This window comes from Daphnia pulex, chromosome 10, assembly GCF_021134715.1.
Source record: "Daphnia pulex isolate KAP4 chromosome 10, ASM2113471v1".
Classification (NCBI taxonomy): Eukaryota; Metazoa; Arthropoda; class Branchiopoda; order Diplostraca; family Daphniidae; genus Daphnia; species Daphnia pulex.
Genome location: NC_060026.1, coordinates 10,819,823 through 10,836,723, shown reverse-complemented (window position 1 = coordinate 10,836,723; position 16,901 = coordinate 10,819,823). Strand labels below are relative to the sequence as shown.

Here is a 16,901-nt window from a genome sequence, read left to right as displayed (position 1 = left end):
TTGCCCCTCACGTATACTTCTTGATACAAATTGCACGACGACAACCCATCTATTGTAGCCGACTATCATGCCTAAGCTTGTTAGCTTTCATTACGGAAATCAAGGCTTGTGGCGATCAAAAGATCCAAAGAAATATAAAAAAATAACCTGACTAATCTGACTGACTCTTTCAAAAGACTAAATGTGTTTGTGTGATAATCAATCTTACCATCAGAATCTTTTCCTTTATAAAAGACACCGTAGTTCCCAAAATATAACGATAGTAATTACATGTAAAATCAAGTTTCCGTGGCGTAACGGTAGCGCGCCTGACTCCAGATCAGGAGGTTGCGTGTTCAAATCACGTCGAGATCAAGCAAAACTATTTCTTGTGAAGGTATGTTTAGGCTTTTAAAACGGATACAACGTTCAAATAACATTAATCACCATTGTTTCTATATCTTGTTATCTCAACACACATGTATCCTAATTCAATTTGAATCTTAGTCAGCTGTTTTTTTTTTCTTTTTATCAAAATGTGACTTTAGATCTACACGGGACTACAGTTTTTGAATGGGAGAGCATAGAACCAAGTGATTTTACAAAAGGGGGAACATTTGCGTCTGAATGTCGATTACCACAGCAGTTGGAACACGACGAGTTTGAACCGATAACTATCTTGGGTTTCCACGATACAAACACAGAGTCTGGCGATGGATATAACTTGTACCTCTCTGTCCTACAAATGGTTTATTCGCCAATTGGTATGATCAAAGGAAGATTAAGTAATCTAAACCAATCTGGCAAACAAAAAAGAGTCCACTTAAAGAGATTGCTTCAACCACCACTAACCACTAAGTACCGTCCTTATACGTACTGCGCAAGAATATCAGCAAACTAAACTCAATAGAGTAAATCTGTCTTGGGCAATGGTGACTAAAATGCATGGACCGGGAATCGAACCAGGGTCGCCCGCTTGGCAGGCGAGCATTCTACCACTGAACCATCGATGCTTGCCCCTCACGTATACTTCTTGATACAAATTGCACGACGACAACCCATCTATTGTAGCCGACTATCATGCCTAAGCTTGTTAGCTTTCATTACGGAAATCAAGGCTTGTGGCGATCAAAAGATCCAAGGAAATATAAAAAAATAACCTGACTAATCTGACTAACTCTTTCAAAAGACTAAATGTGTTCGTGTGATAATCAATCTTACCATCAGAATCTATTCCTTTATAAAAGACACCGTAGTTCCCAAAATATAACGATAGTAATTACATCGAAAATCAAGATTTCGTGGCGCAACGGTAGCGCGCCTGACTCCAGATCAGGAGGTTGTGTGTTCAAATCACGTCGAGATCAAGCAAAAATATTTCTTGTGAAGGTATGTTTAGGCTTTTAAAACGGATCAAATAACATTAATCACCATTGTTTCTATATCTTTTTATCTCAACACACATGTATCCTAATTCAATTTGAATCTTAGTCAGCTGTTTTTTTTTTCTTTTTATCAAAATGTGACTTTAGATCTACACGGGACTACAGTTTTTGGAATGGGAGAGCATAGAACCAAGTGAGTTTACAAAAGGGGGAACATTTGCGTCTGAATGTCGATTACCACAGCAGTTGGAACACGACGAGTTTGAACCGATAACTATCTTGGGTTTCCACGATACAAACACAGAGTCTGGCGATGGATATAATTTGTACCTCTCTGTCCTACAAATGGTTTATTCACCAATTGGTATGATCAAAGTAAGATTAGTAATCTAAACCAATCTGGCAAACAAAAAGAGTCCGCTTAAAGAGATTGCTTCAACCACCACTAACCACTAAGTACCGTCCTTATACGTACTGCGCAAGAATATCAGCAAACTAAACTCAATAGAGTAGATTCTACCAATCTGTCTTGGGCAATGGTGATTAAAATGCATCGACCGGGAATCGAACCCGGGCCGCCCGCGAGGCAGGCGAGCATTCTACCACTGAACCATCGATGCTTGCCCCTCACGTATACTTCTTGATACAAATTGCACGACGACAACCCATCTATTGTAGCCGACTATCATGCCTAAGCTTCTTAGCTTTCATTACGGAAATCAAGGCTTGTGGCGATCAAAAGATCCAAAGAAATATAAAAAAATAACCTGACTAATCTGACTGACTCTATCAAAAGACTAAATGTATTCGTGTGATAATCAATCTTACCATCAGAATCTATTCCTTTATAAAAGACACCGTAGTTCCCAAAATATAACGATAGTAATTACATTGAAAATCAAGATTTCTAGGCGCAACGGTAGCGCGCCAGACTCCAGATCAGGAGGTTGCGTGTTCAAATCACGTCGAGATCAAGCAAAAATATTTCTTGTGAAGGTATGTTTAGGCTTTTAAAACGGATTCAACGTTCAAATAACATTAATCACCATTGTTTCTATATCTTTTTATCTCAACACACATGTATCCTAATTCAATTTGAATCTTAGCCAGCTCTTTTTTTTTCTTTTTATCAAAATGTGACTTTAGATCTACACGGGACTACAGTATTTGGAATGGGAGAGCATAGAACCAAGTGAGTTTACAAAAGGGGGAACATTTGCGTCTGAATGTCGATTACCACAGCAGTTGGAACACGACGAGTTTGAACCGATAACTATCTTGGGTTTCCACGATACAAACACAGAGTCTGGCGATGGATATAATTTGTACCTCTCTGTCCTACAAATGGTTAATTCACCAATTGGTATGATCAAAGGAAGATTAAGTAATCTAAACCAATCTGGCAAACAAAAAAGAGTCCGCTTAAAGAGATTGCTTCAACCACCACTAACCACTAAGTACCGTCCTTATACGTACTGCGCAAGAATATCAGCAAACTAAACTCAATAGAGTAGATTCTACAAATCTGTCTTGGGCAATGATGATTAAAATGCATCAACCGGGAATCGAACCCGGGCCGCCTGGGACATCAGAATCTATTCCTTTATAAAAGACACCGTAGTTCCCAAAATATAACGATAGTAATTACATCGAAAATCAAGATTTCGTGGCGCAACGGTAGCGCGCCTGACTCCAGATCAGGAGGTTGCGTGTTCAAATCACGTCGAGATCAAGCAAAAATATTTCTTGTGAAGGTATGTTTAGGCTTTTAAAACGGATACAACGTTCAAATAACATTAATCACCATTGTTTCTATATCTTGTTATCTCAACACACATGTATCCTAATTCAATTTGAATTGTAGTCAGCTGCTTTTTTTCTTTTTATAAAAATGTGACTTTAGATCTACACGGGACTACAGTTTTTGGAATGGGAGAGCATAGAACCAAGTGAGTTTACAAAAGGGGGAACATTTGCGTCTGAATGTAGATTACCACAGCAGTTGGAACACGACGAGTTTGAACCGATAACTATCTTGGGTTTCCACGATACAAACGCAGAGTCTGGCGATGGATATAACTTGTACCTATCTGTCCTACAAATGGTTTATTCGCCAATTGGTATGATCAAAGGAAGATTAACTAATCTAAACCAATCTGGCAAACAAAAAAGAGTCCGCTTAAAGAGATTGCTTCAACCACCACTAACCACTAAGTACCGTCCTTATACGTACTGCGCAAGAATATCAGCAAACTAAACTCAATAGAGTAGATTCTACCAATCTGTCTTGGGCAATGGTGATTAAAATGCATCGACCGGGAATCGAACCCAGGCCGCCCGCGTGGCAGGCGAGCATTCTACCACTGAACCATCGATGCTTGCCCCTCACGTATACTTCTTGATACAAATTGCACGACGACAACCCATCTATTGTAGCCGACTATCATGCCTAAGCTTGTTAGCTTTCATTACGGAAATCAAGGCTTGTGGCGATCAAAAGATCCAAAGAAATATAAAAAAATAACCTGACTAATCTGACTGACTCTTTCAAAAGACTAAATGTGTTCGTGTGATAATCAATCTTACCATCAGAATCTATTCCTTTATAAAAGACACCGTAGTTCCCAAAATATACCGATAGTAATTACATCGAAAATCAAGATTTCGTGGCGCAACGTCAGCGCGCCTGACTCCAGATCAGGAGGTTGCGTGTTCAAATCACGTCGAGATCAAGCAAAAATATTTTTTGTGAAGGTATGTTTGGGCTTATAGAACAGATACAACGTTCAAATAACATTAATCACCATTGGTTCAATATCTTGTTATCTCAACACACATGTATCCTAATTCAATTTGAATTGTAGGGGAGACCGGGGCTATGTGGGACATTTTTTTTCTTTATGCTTCCATTTAAATAAAAATAAGAATTATAAAAAAATAAAAGTATAGGGGTGATTCCCTAGCATTTATTTACATTTGGTAATTTTTTTAATTTTTTTCGTTGAATCATTTAATAGTTATGTGATGAAATGCCAACATGAAAAAATGCCGAAAAACAAAAAATTTAGGGTTAAACGGAACAGAGCCAGGCGTTAAATGGAACATCATTTTTCTCTGCAACGGCTTAACGATATTTAATAAATAATGCACTGGTGAACAGGAAATTCATTTCCCTTTCAGAAGTGCTATATTTTTATTTATTTTATAAAGTAGCAGTGGAGATATTATCAAAAAAGTTTTTTCGGTCATTTTTCCTTTGTTTTTGTTGCCAGGGGGCGTTTTTCTGGAAAAAACGTTGATCTAGCAATACCTGTTTTACCCCGTTTTCCATGTCCCGTTTAACCCGAACCCAAACAACATGAAATAAACTAAATTATAACATACTTAGGAAAACATTTTTTATAAAATATTATTATTATCTCAAACTAGAAAGAAAACCCTATAAAACAGCTGTATGGGTTTTATAAAAAAATAAAAAAAAGTATTACGAAAATGAAAAATAAAACGTCAGAATTTTTTTTTCCGATTCCCATTTTTTTGTTTTTCTCATAAAACTCGACCAATTCATCATAATTTCAAGAAAAAAAGTTTATAAGATAAATAAAACATCATTTAACATACGCTTTATTTATTTCATCATTTTTAGACAAATTGTACATATTAAAATTGCCCTGTACATTTTAGCCCCGTGTCCCACATAGCCCCGGTCTCCCCTAGTCAGCTGCTTTTTTTTCTTTTTATCAAAATGTGACTTTAGATCTACACGGGACTACAGTTTTTGGAATGGGAGAGCATAGAACCAAATGAGTTTACAAAAGGGGGAACATTTGCGTCTGAATGTCGATTACCACAGCAGTTGGAACACGACGAGTTTGAACCGATAACTATCTTGGGTTTCCACGATACAAACACAGAGTCTCGCGATGGATATAACTTGTACCTCTCTGTCCTACAAATGGTTTATTCGCCAATTGGTATGATCAAAGGAAGATTAAGTAATCTAAACCAATCTGGCAAACAAAAAAGAGTCCGCTTAAAGAGATTGCTTCAACCACCACTAACCACTAAGTACCGTCCTTATACGTACTGCGCAAGAATATCAGCAAACTAAACTCAATAGAGTAGATTCTACCAATCTGTCTTGAGCAATGGTGATTAAAATGCATCGACCGGGAATCGAACCCGGGCCGCCCGCGTAGCAGGCGAGCATTCTACCACTGAACCATCGATACTTGCCCCTCACGTATACTTCTTGATACAAATTGCACGACGACAACCCATCTATTGTAGCCGACTATCATGCCTAAGCTTATTAGCTTTCATTACGGAAATCAAGGCTTGTGGCGATCAAAAGATCCAAGGAAATATAAAAAAATAACCTGACTAATCTGACTGACTCTTTCAAAAGACTAAATGTGTTCGTGTGATAATCAATCTTACCATCAGAATCTATTCCTTTATAAAAGACACCGTAGTTCCCAAAATATAACGATAGTAATTACATCGAAAATCAAGATTTCGTGGCTCAACGGTAGTGCGCCAGACTCCAGATCAGGAGGTTGCGTGTTCAAATCACGTCGAGATCAAGCAAAAATATTTCTTGTGAAGGTATGTTTAGGCTTTAAAAACGGATCAAATAACATTAATCACCATTGTTTCTATATCTTTTTATCTCAACACACATGTATCCTAATTCAATTTGAATCTTAGTCAGCTGCTTTTTTTTCTTTTTATCAAAATGTGACTTTAGATCTACACGGGACTACAGTTTTTGGAATGGGAGAGCATAGAACCAAGTGAGTTTACAAAAGGGGGAACATTTGCGTCTGAATGTCGATTACCACAGCAGTTGGAACACGACGAGTTTCAACCGATAACTATCTTGGGTTTCCACGATACAAACACAGAGTCTGGCGATGGATATAACTTGTACCTCTCTGTCCTACAAATGGTTTATTCGCCAATTGGTATGATCAAAGGAAGATTAACTAATCTAAACCAATCTGGCAAACAAAAAAGAGTCCGCTTAAAGAGATTGCTTCAACCACCACTAACCACTAAGTACCGTCCTTATACGTACTGCGCAAGAATATCAGCAAACTAAACTCAATAGAGTAGATTCTACCAATCTGTCTTGGGCAATTGTGATTAAAATGCATCGACCGGGAATCGAACCCGGGCCGCCCGCGGGGCAGGCGAGCATTCTACCACTGAACCATCGATGCTTGGCCCTTATGTATGCTTCTTGATACAAATTGCACAACGACAACCCATCTATTGTAGCCGACTATCATGCCTAAGCTTGTTAGCTTTCATTACGGAAATCAAGGCTTGTGGCGATCAAAAGATCAAAAGAAATATAAAAAAATAACCTGACTAATCTGACTGACTCTTTCAAAAGACTAAATGTGTTCGTGTGATAATCAATCTTACCATCAGAATCTTTTCCTTTATAAAAGACACCGTAGTTCCCAAAATATATCGATAGTAATTACATAAAAAAATCAAGTTTCCGTGGCGCAACGGTAGCGCGCCTGACTCCAGATCAGGAGGTTGCGTGTTCAAATCACGTCGAGATCAAGCAAAAATATTTTTTGTGAAGGTATGTTTAGGCTTTTAAAACGGACACAACGTTCAAATAACATTAATCACCATTGTTTCTATATCTTGTTATCTCAACACACATGTATCCTAATTCAATTTGAATCTTAGTCAGCTGTTTTTTTTTTTCTTTTTATCAAAATGTGACTTTAGATCTACACGGGACTACAGTTTTTGGAATGGGAGAGCATAGAACCAAGTGAGTTTACAAAAGGGGGAACATTTGCGTCTGAATGTCGATTACCACAGCAGTTGGAACACGACGAGTTTGAACCGATAACTATCTTGGGTTTCCACGATACAAACACAGAGTCTGGCGATGGATATAACTTGTACCTCTCTGTCCTACAAATGGTTTATTCGCCAATTGGTATGATCAAAGGAAGATTAAGTAATCTAAACCAATCTGGCAAACAAAAAGAGTCCGCTTAAAGAGATTGCTTCAACCACCACTAACCACTAAGTACCGTCCTTATACGTACTGCGCAAGAATATCAGCAAACTAAACTCAATAGAGTAGATTCTACCTATCTGTCTTGAGCAATGGTGATTAAAATGCATCGACCGGGAATCGAACCCGGGCCGCCCGCGTGGCAGGCGAGCATTCTACCACTGAACCATCGATGCTTGCCCCTCACGTATACTTCTTGATACAAATTGCACGACGACAACCCATCTATTGTAGCCGACTATCATGCCTAAGCTTGTTAGCTTTCATTACGGAAATCAAGGCTTGTGGCGATCAAAAGATCCAACGAAATATAAAAAAATAACCTGACTAATCTGACTGACTCTTTCAAAAGACTAAATGTGTTCGTGTGATAATCAATCTTACCATCAGAATCTATTCCTTTATAAAAGACACCGTAGTTCCCAAAATATAACGATAGTAATTACATTGAAAATCAAGATTTCGTGGCGCAACGGTAGCGCGCCAGACTCCAGATCAGGAGGTTGCGTGTTCAAATCACGTCGAGATCAAGCAAAAATAATTCTTTTGAAGGTATGTTTAGGCCTTTAAAACGGATACAACGTTCAAATAACATTAATCACCATTGTTTCTATATCTTGTTATCTCAACACACATGTATCCTAATTCAATTTGAATCTTAGTCAGCTGTTTTTTTTTCTTTTTATCAAAATGTGACTTTAGATCTACACGGGACTACAGTTTTTGGAATGGGAGAGCATAGAACCAAGTGAGTTTACAAAAGGGGGAACATTTGCGTCTGAATGTCGATTACCACAGCAGTTGGAACACGACGAGTTTGAACCGATAACTATCTTGGGTTTCCACGATACAAACACAGAGTCCGGCGATGGATATAACTTGTACCTATCTGTCCTACAAATGGTTTATTCGCAAATTGGTATGATCAAAGGAAGATTAAGTAATCTAAACCAATCTGGCAAACAAAAAAGAGTCCGCTTAAAGAGATTGCTTCAACCACCACTAACCACTAAGTACCGTCCTTATACGTACTGCGCAAGAATATCAGCAAACTAAACTCAATAGAGTAGATTCTACCAATCTGTCTTGGGCAATGGTGATTAAAATGCATCGACCGGGAATCGAACCCGGGCCGCCCGCGTGGCAGGCGAGCATTCTACCACTGAACCATCGATGCTTGCCCTTCACGTATACTTCTTGATACAAATTGCACGACGACAACCCATCTATTGTAGCCGACTATCATGCCTAAGCTTGTTAGCTTTCATTACGGAAATCAAGGCTTGTGGCGATCAAAAGATCCAAGCAAATATAAAAAAATAACCTGACTAATGTGACTGACTCTTTCAAAAGACTAAATGTGTTCGTGTGATAATCAATCTTACCATCAGAATCTATTCCTTTATAAAAGACACCGTAGTTCCCAAAATATAACGATAGTAATTACATATAAAAATCAAGATTTCGTGGCGCAACGGTAGCGCGCCTGACTCCAGATAAGGAGGTTGTGTGTTCAAATCACGTCGAGATCAAGCAAAAATATTTCTTGTGAAGGTATGTTTGGGCTTATAGAACAGATACAACGTTCAAATAACATTAATCACCATTGGTTCAATATCTTGTTATCTCAACACACATGTATCCTAATTCAATTTGAATTGTAGTCAGCTGCTTTTTTTTCTTTTTATCAAAATGTGACTTTAGATCTACACGGGACTACAGTTTTTGGAGTGGGAGAGCATAGAACCAAGTGAGTTTACAAAAGGGGGAACATTTGCGTCTGAATGTCGATTACCACAGCAGTTGGAACACGACGAGTTTGAACCGATAACTATCTTGGGTTTCCACGATACAAACACAGAGTCTGGCGATGGATATAACTTGTACCTCTCTGTCCTACAAATGGTTTATTCGCCAATTGGTATGATCAAAGGAAGATTAAGTAATCTAAACCAATCTGGCAAACAAAAAAGAGTCCGCTTAAAGAGATTGCTTCAACCACCACTAACCACTAAGTACCGTCCTTATACGTACTGCGCAAGAATATCAGCAAACTAAACTCAATAGAGTAGATTCTACCAATCTGTCTTGGGCAATGGTGATTAAAATGCATCGACCGGGAATCGAACCCAGGCCGCCCGCGTGGCAGGCGAGCATTCTACCACTGAACCATCGATGCTTGCCCCTCACGTATACTTCTTGATACAAATTGCACGACGACAACCCATCTATTGTAGCCGACTATCATGCCTAAGCTTGTTAGCTTTCATTACGGAAATCAAGGCTTGTGGCGATCAAAAGATCCAAAGAAATATAAAAAAATAACCTGACTAATCTGACTGACTCTTTCAAAAGACTAAATGTGTTCGTGTGATAATCAATCTTACCATCAGAATCTATTCCTTTATAAAAGACACCGTAGTTCCCAAAATATACCGATAGTAATTACATTGAAAATCAAGATTTCGTGGCGCAACGGTAGAGCGCCTGACTCCAGATCAGAAGGTTGCGTGTTCAAATCACGTCGAGATCAAGCAAAAATATTTTTTGTGAAGGTATGTTTGGGCTTATAGAACAGATACAACGTTCAAATAACATTAATCACCATTGGTTCAATATCTTGTTATCTCAACACACATGTATCCTAATTCAATTTGAATTGTAGTCAGCTGCTTTTTTTTCTTTTTATCAAAATGTGACTTTAGATCTACACGGGACTACAGTTTTTGGAATGGGAGAGCATAGAACCAAGTGAGTTTACAAAAGGGGGAACATTTGCGTCTGAATGTCGATTACCACAGCAGTTGGAACACGACGAGTTTGAACCGATAACTATCTTGGGTTTCCACGATACAAACACAGAGTCTGGCGATGGATATAACTTGTACCTCTCTGTCCTACAAATGGTTTATTCGCAAATTGGTATGATCAAAGGAAGATTAAGTAATCTAAACCAATCTGGCAAACAAAAAAGAGTCCGCTTAAAGAGATTGCTTCAACCACCACTAACCACTAAGTACCGTCCTTATACGTACTGCGCAAGAATATCAGCAAACTAAACTCAATAGAGTAGATTCTACCAATCTGTCTTGGGCAGTGGTGATTAAAATGCATCGACCGGGAATCGAACCCGGGCCGCCCGCGTGGCAGGCGAGCATTCTACCACTGAACCATCGATGCTTGCCCCTCACGTATACTTCTTGATACAAATTGCACGACGACAACCCATCTATTGTAGCCGACTATCATGCCTAAGCTTGTTAGCTTTCATTACGGAAATCAAGGCTTGTGGCGATCAAAAGATCCAAGGAAATATAAAAAAATAACCTGACTAATCTGACTGACTCTTTCAAAAGACTAAATGTGTTCGTGTGATAATCAATCTTACCATCAGAATCTATTCCTTTATAAAAGACACCGTAGTTCCCAAAATATAACGATAGTAATTACATCGAAAATCAAGATTTCGTGGCTCAACGGTAGTGCGCCAGACTCCAGATCAGGAGGTTGCGTGTTCAAATCACGTCGAGATCAAGCAAAAATATTTCTTGTGAAGGTATGTTTAGGCTTTTAAAACGGATCAAATAACATTAATCACCATTGTTTCTATATCTTTTTATCTCAACACACATGTATCCTAATTCAATTTGAATCTTAGTCAGCTGTTTTTTTTTCTTTTTATCAAAATGTGACTTTAGATCTACACGGGACTACAGTTTTTGGAATGGGAGAGCATAGAACCAAGTGAGTTTACAAAAGGGGGAACATTTGCGTCTGAATGTCGATTACCACAGCAGTTGGAACACGACGAGTTTCAACCGATAACTATCTTGGGTTTCCACGATACAAACACAGAGTCTGGCGATGGATATAATTTGTACCTCTCTGTCCTACAAATGGTTTATTCACCAATTGGTATGATCAAAGGAAGATTAAGTAATCTAAACCAATCTGGCAAACAAAAAGAGTCCGCTTAAAGAGATTGCTTCAACCACCACTAACCACTAAGTACCGTCCTTATACGTACTGCGCAAGAATATCAGCAAACTAAACTCAATAGAGTAGATTCTACCAATCTGTCTTGGGCAATGGTGATTAAAATGCATCGACCGGGAATCGAACCCGGGCCGCCCGCGTGGCAGGCGAGCATTCTACCAATGAACCATCGATGCTTGCCCCTCACGTATACTTCTTGATACAAAATGCACGACGACAACCCATCTATTGTAGCCGACTATCATGCCTAAGCTTCTTAGCTTTCATTACGGAAATCAAGGCTTGTGGCGATCAAAAGATCCAAAGAAATATAAAAAAATAACCTGACTAATCTGACTGACTCTTTCAAAAGACTAAATGTGTTCGTGTGATAATCAATCTTACCATCAGAATCTATTCCTTTATAAAAGACACCGTAGTTCCCAAAATATAACGATAGTAATTACATTGAAAATCAAGATTTCGTGGCGCAACGGTAGTGCGCCAGACTCCAGATCAGGTGGTTGCGTGTTCAAATCACGTCGAGATCAAGCAAAAATATTTCTTGTGAAGGTATGTTTAGGCTTTTAAAACGGATTCAACGTTCAAATAACATTAATCACCATTGTTTCTATATCTTTTTATCTCAACACACATGTATCCTAATTCAATTTGAATCTTAGCCAGCTGTTTTTTTTTCTTTTTATCAAAATGTGACTTTAGATCTACACGGGACTACAGTTTTTGGAATGGGAGAGCATAGAACCAAGTGAGTTTACAAAGGGGGGAACATTTGCGTCTGAATGTCGATTACCACAGCAGTTGGAACACGACGAGTTTGAACCGATAACTATCTTGGGTTTCCACGATACAAACACAGAGTCTGGCGATGGATATAATTTGTACCTCTCTGTCCTACAAATGGTTTATTCACCAATTGGTATGATCAAAGGAAGATTAAGTAATCTAAACCAATCTGGCAAACAAAAAGAGTCCGCTTAAAGAGATTGCTTCAACCACCACTAACCACTAAGTACCGTCCTTATACGTACTGCGCAAGAATATCAGCAAACTAAACTCAATAGAGTAGATTCTACCAATCTGTCTTGGGCAATGGTGATTAAAATGCATCGACCGGGAATCGAACCCGGGCCACCCGCGTGGCAGGCGAGCATTCTACCACTGAACCATCGATGCTTGCCCCTCACGTATACTTCTTGATACAAAATGCACGACGACAACCCATCTATTGTAGCCGACTATCATGCCTAAGCTTCTTAGCTTTCATTACGGAAATCAAGGCTTGTGGCGATCAAAAGATCCAAAGAAATATAAAAAAATAACCTGACTAATCTGACTGACTCTTTCAAAAGACTAAATGTGTTCGTGTGATAATCAATCTTACCATCAGAATCTATTCCTTTATAAAAGACACCGTAGTTCCCAAAATATAACGATAGTAATTACATCGAAAATCAAGATTTCGTGGCGCAACGGTAGCGCGCCTGACTCTAGATCAGGAGGTTGCGTGTTCAAATCACGTCGAGATCAAGCAAAAATATTTCTTGTGAAGGTATGTTTGGGCTTATAGAACAGATACAACATTCAATTAACGTTAATCACCATTAGTTCAATATCTTGTTATCTCAACACACATGTATCCTAATTCAATTTGAATTGTAGTCAGCTGCTTTTTTTCTTTTTATCAAAATGTGACTTTAGATCTACACGGGACTACAGTTTTTGGAATGGGAGAGCATAGAACCAAGTGAGTTTACAAAAGAAGGAACATTTGCGTCTGAATGTCGATTACCACAGCAGTTGGAACACGACGAGTTTGAACCGATAACTATCTTGGGTTTCCACGATACAAACACAGAGTCTGGCGATGGATATAACTTGTACCTCTCTGTCCTACAAATGGTTTATTCGCCAATTGGTATGATCAAAGGAAGATTAAGTAATCTAAACCAATCTGGCAAACAAAAAAGAGTCCGCTTAAAGAGATTGCTTCAACCACCACTAACCACTAAGTACCGTCCTTATACGTACTGCGCAAGAATATCAGCAAACTAAACTCAATAGAGTAGATTCTACCAATCTGTCTTGGGCAATGGTGATTAAAATGCATCGACCGGGAATCGAACCCAGGCCGCCCACGTGGCAGGCGAGCATTCTACCACTGAACCATCGATGCTTGCCCCTCACGTATACTTCTTGATACAAATTGCACGACGACAACCCATCTATTGTAGCCGACTATCATGCCTAAGCTTGTTAGCTTTCATTACGGAAATCAAGGCTTGTGGCGATCAAAAGATCCAAAGAAATATAAAAAAATAACCTGACTAATCTGACTGACTCTTTCAAAAGACTAAATGTGTTCGTGTGATAATCAATCTTACCATCAGAATCTATTCCTTTATAAAAGACACCGTAGTTCCCAAAATATACCGATAGTAATTACATTGAAAATCAAGATTTCGTGGCGCAACGGTAGAGCGCCTGACTCCAGATCAGGAGGTTGCGTGTTCAAATCACGTCGAGATCAATCAAAAAAAATTTTTTGTGAAGGTATGTTTGGGCTTATAGAACAGATACAACGTTCAAATAACATTAATCACCATTGGTTCAATATCTTGTTATCTCAACACACATGTATCCTAATTCAATTTGAATTGTAGTCAGCTGCTTTTTTTTCTTTTTATCAAAATGTGACTTTAGATCTACACGGGACTACAGTTTTTGGAATGGGAGAGCATAGAACCAAGTGAGTTTACAAAAGGGGGAACATTTGCGTCTGAATGTCGATTACCACAGCAGTTGGAACACGACGAGTTTGAACCGATAACTATCTTGGGTTTCCACGATACAAACACAGAGTCTGGCGATGGATATAACTTGTACCTCTCTGTCCTACAAATGGTTTATTCGCAAATTGGTATGATCAAAGGAAGATTAAGTAATCTAAACCAATCTGGCAAACAAAAAAGAGTCCGCTTAAAGAGATTGCTTCAACCACCACTAACCACTAAGTACCGTCCTTATACGTACTGCGCAAGAATATCAGCAAACTAAACTCAATAGAGTAGATTCTACCAATCTGTCTTGGGCAGTGGTGATTAAAATGCATCGACCGGGAATCGAACCCGGGCCGCCCGCGTGGCAGGCGAGCATTCTACCACTGAACCATCGATGCTTGCCCCTCACGTATACTTCTTGATACAAATTGCACGACGACAACCCATCTATTGTAGCCGACTATCATGCCTAAGCTTGTTAGCTTTCATTACGGAAATCAAGGCTTGTGGCGATCAAAAGATCCAAGGAAATATAAAAAAATAACCTGACTAATCTGACTGACTCTTTCAAAAGACTAAATGTGTTCGTGTGATAATCAATCTTACCATCAGAATCTATTCCTTTATAAAAGACACCGTAGTTCCCAAAATATAACGATAGTAATTACATCGAAAATCAAGATTTCGTGGCTCAACGGTAGTGCGCCAGACTCCAGATCAGGAGGTTGCGTGTTCAAATCACGTCGAGATCAAGCAAAAATATTTCTTGTGAAGGTATGTTTAGGCTTTTAAAACGGATCAAATAACATTAATCACCATTGTTTCTATATCTTTTTATCTCAACACACATGTATCCTAATTCAATTTGAATCTTAGTCAGCTGTTTTTTTTTCTTTTTATCAAAATGTGACTTTAGATCTACACGGGACTACAGTTTTTGGAATGGGAGAGCATAGAACCAAGTGAGTTTACAAAAGGGGGAACATTTGCGTCTGAATGTCGATTACCACAGCAGTTGGAACACGACGAGTTTCAACCGATAACTATCTTGGGTTTCCAAGATACAAACACAGAGTCTGGCGATGGATATAATTTGTACCTCTCTGTCCTACAAATGGTTTATTCACCAATTGGTATGATCAAAGGAAGATTAAGTAATCTAAACCAATCTGGCAAACAAAAAGAGTCCGCTTAAAGAGATTGCTTCAACCACCACTAACCACTAAGTACCGTCCTTATACGTACTGCGCAAGAATATCAGCAAACTAAACTCAATAGAGTAGATTCTACCAATCTGTCTTGGGCAATGGTGATTAAAATGCATCGACCGGGAATCGAACCCGGGCCGCCCGCGTGGCAGGCGAGCATTCTACCACTGAACCATCGATGCTTGCCCCTCACGTATACTTCTTGATACAAAATGCACGACGACAACCCATCTATTGTAGCCGACTATCATGCCTAAGCTTCTTAGCTTTCATTACGGAAATCAAGGCTTGTGGCGATCAAAAGATCCAAAGAAATATAAAAAAATAACCTGACTAATCTGACTGACTCTTTCAAAAGACTAAATGTGTTCGTGTGATAATCAATCTTACCATCAGAATCTATTCCTTTATAAAAGACACCGTAGTTCCCAAAATATAACGATAGTAATAACATTGAAAATCAAGATTTCTTGGCGCAACGGTAGTGCGCCAGACTCCAGATCAGGAGGTTGCGTGTTCAAATCACGTCGGGATCAAGCAAAAATATTTCTTGTGAAGGTATGTTTAGGCTTTTAAAACGGATTCAACGTTCAAATAACATTAATCACCATTGTTTCTATATCTTTTTATCTCAACACACATGTATCCTAATTCAATTTGAATCTTAGCCAGCTGTTTTTTTTTCTTTTTATCAAAATGTGACTTTAGATCTACACGGGACTACAGTTTTTGGAATGGGAGAGCATAGAACCAAGTGAGTTTACAAAGGGGGGAACATTTGCGTCTGAATGTCGATTACCACAGCAGTTGGAACACGACGAGTTTGAACCGATAACTATCTTGGGTTTCCACGATACAAACACAGAGTCTGGCGATGGATATAATTTGTACCTCTCTGTCCTACAAATGGTTTATTCACCAATTGGTATGATCAAAGGAAGATTAAGTAATCTAAACCAATCTGGCAAACAAAAAGAGTCCGCTTAAAGAGATTGCTTCAACCACCACTAACCACTAAGTACCGTCCTTATACGTACTGCGCAAGAATATCAGCAAACTAAACTCAATAGAGTAGATTCTACCAATCTGTCTTGGGCAATGGTGATTAAAATGCATCGACCGGGAATCGAACCCGGGCCGCCCGCGTGGCAGGCGAGCATTCTACCACTGAACCATCGATGCTTGCCCCTCACGTATACTTCTTGATACAGAATGCACGACGACAACCCATCTATTGTAGCCGACTATCATGCCTAAGCTTCTTAGCTTTCATTACGGAAATCAAGGCTTGTGGCGATCAAAAGATCCAAAGAAATATAAAAAAATAACCTGACTAATCTGACTGACTCTTTCAAAAGACTAAATGTGTTCGTGTGATAATCAATCTTACCATCAGAATCTATTCCTTTATAAAAGACACCGTAGTTCCCAAAATATAACGATAGTAATTACATTGAAAATCAAGATTTCGTGGCGCAACGGTAGTGCGCCAGACTCCAGA

At 38.9% G+C, this 16,901-nt stretch overlaps 8 non-coding genes across 8 annotated transcripts; all 8 read right to left on the bottom strand.

Annotated features, from left to right (window-relative positions):
• Positions 1-5,525: 5,525 nt before the first annotated feature.
• Positions 5,526-5,596, bottom strand: Trnas-gcu. The gene has a single exon. It is a non-coding gene; the product is annotated as a tRNA-Ser (tRNA).
• Positions 5,597-7,521: 1,925 nt separating this feature from the next.
• On the bottom strand, positions 7,522-7,592 carry Trnag-gcc. Its single transcript has one exon. It is a non-coding gene; the product is annotated as a tRNA-Gly (tRNA).
• A 930-nt stretch (positions 7,593-8,522) lies between these two features.
• On the bottom strand, positions 8,523-8,593 carry Trnag-gcc. The gene has a single exon. It is a non-coding gene; the product is annotated as a tRNA-Gly (tRNA).
• Positions 8,594-10,525: 1,932 nt separating this feature from the next.
• On the bottom strand, positions 10,526-10,596 carry Trnag-gcc. The gene has a single exon. It is a non-coding gene; the product is annotated as a tRNA-Gly (tRNA).
• Positions 10,597-12,517: 1,921 nt separating this feature from the next.
• Positions 12,518-12,588, bottom strand: Trnag-gcc. Its single transcript has one exon. It is a non-coding gene; the product is annotated as a tRNA-Gly (tRNA).
• A 1,931-nt stretch (positions 12,589-14,519) lies between these two features.
• Positions 14,520-14,590, bottom strand: Trnag-gcc. The gene has a single exon. It is a non-coding gene; the product is annotated as a tRNA-Gly (tRNA).
• A 921-nt stretch (positions 14,591-15,511) lies between these two features.
• Positions 15,512-15,582, bottom strand: Trnag-gcc. Its single transcript has one exon. It is a non-coding gene; the product is annotated as a tRNA-Gly (tRNA).
• A 929-nt stretch (positions 15,583-16,511) lies between these two features.
• Positions 16,512-16,582, bottom strand: Trnag-gcc. The gene has a single exon. It is a non-coding gene; the product is annotated as a tRNA-Gly (tRNA).
• Between the last annotated feature and the right edge of the window lie 319 nt (positions 16,583-16,901).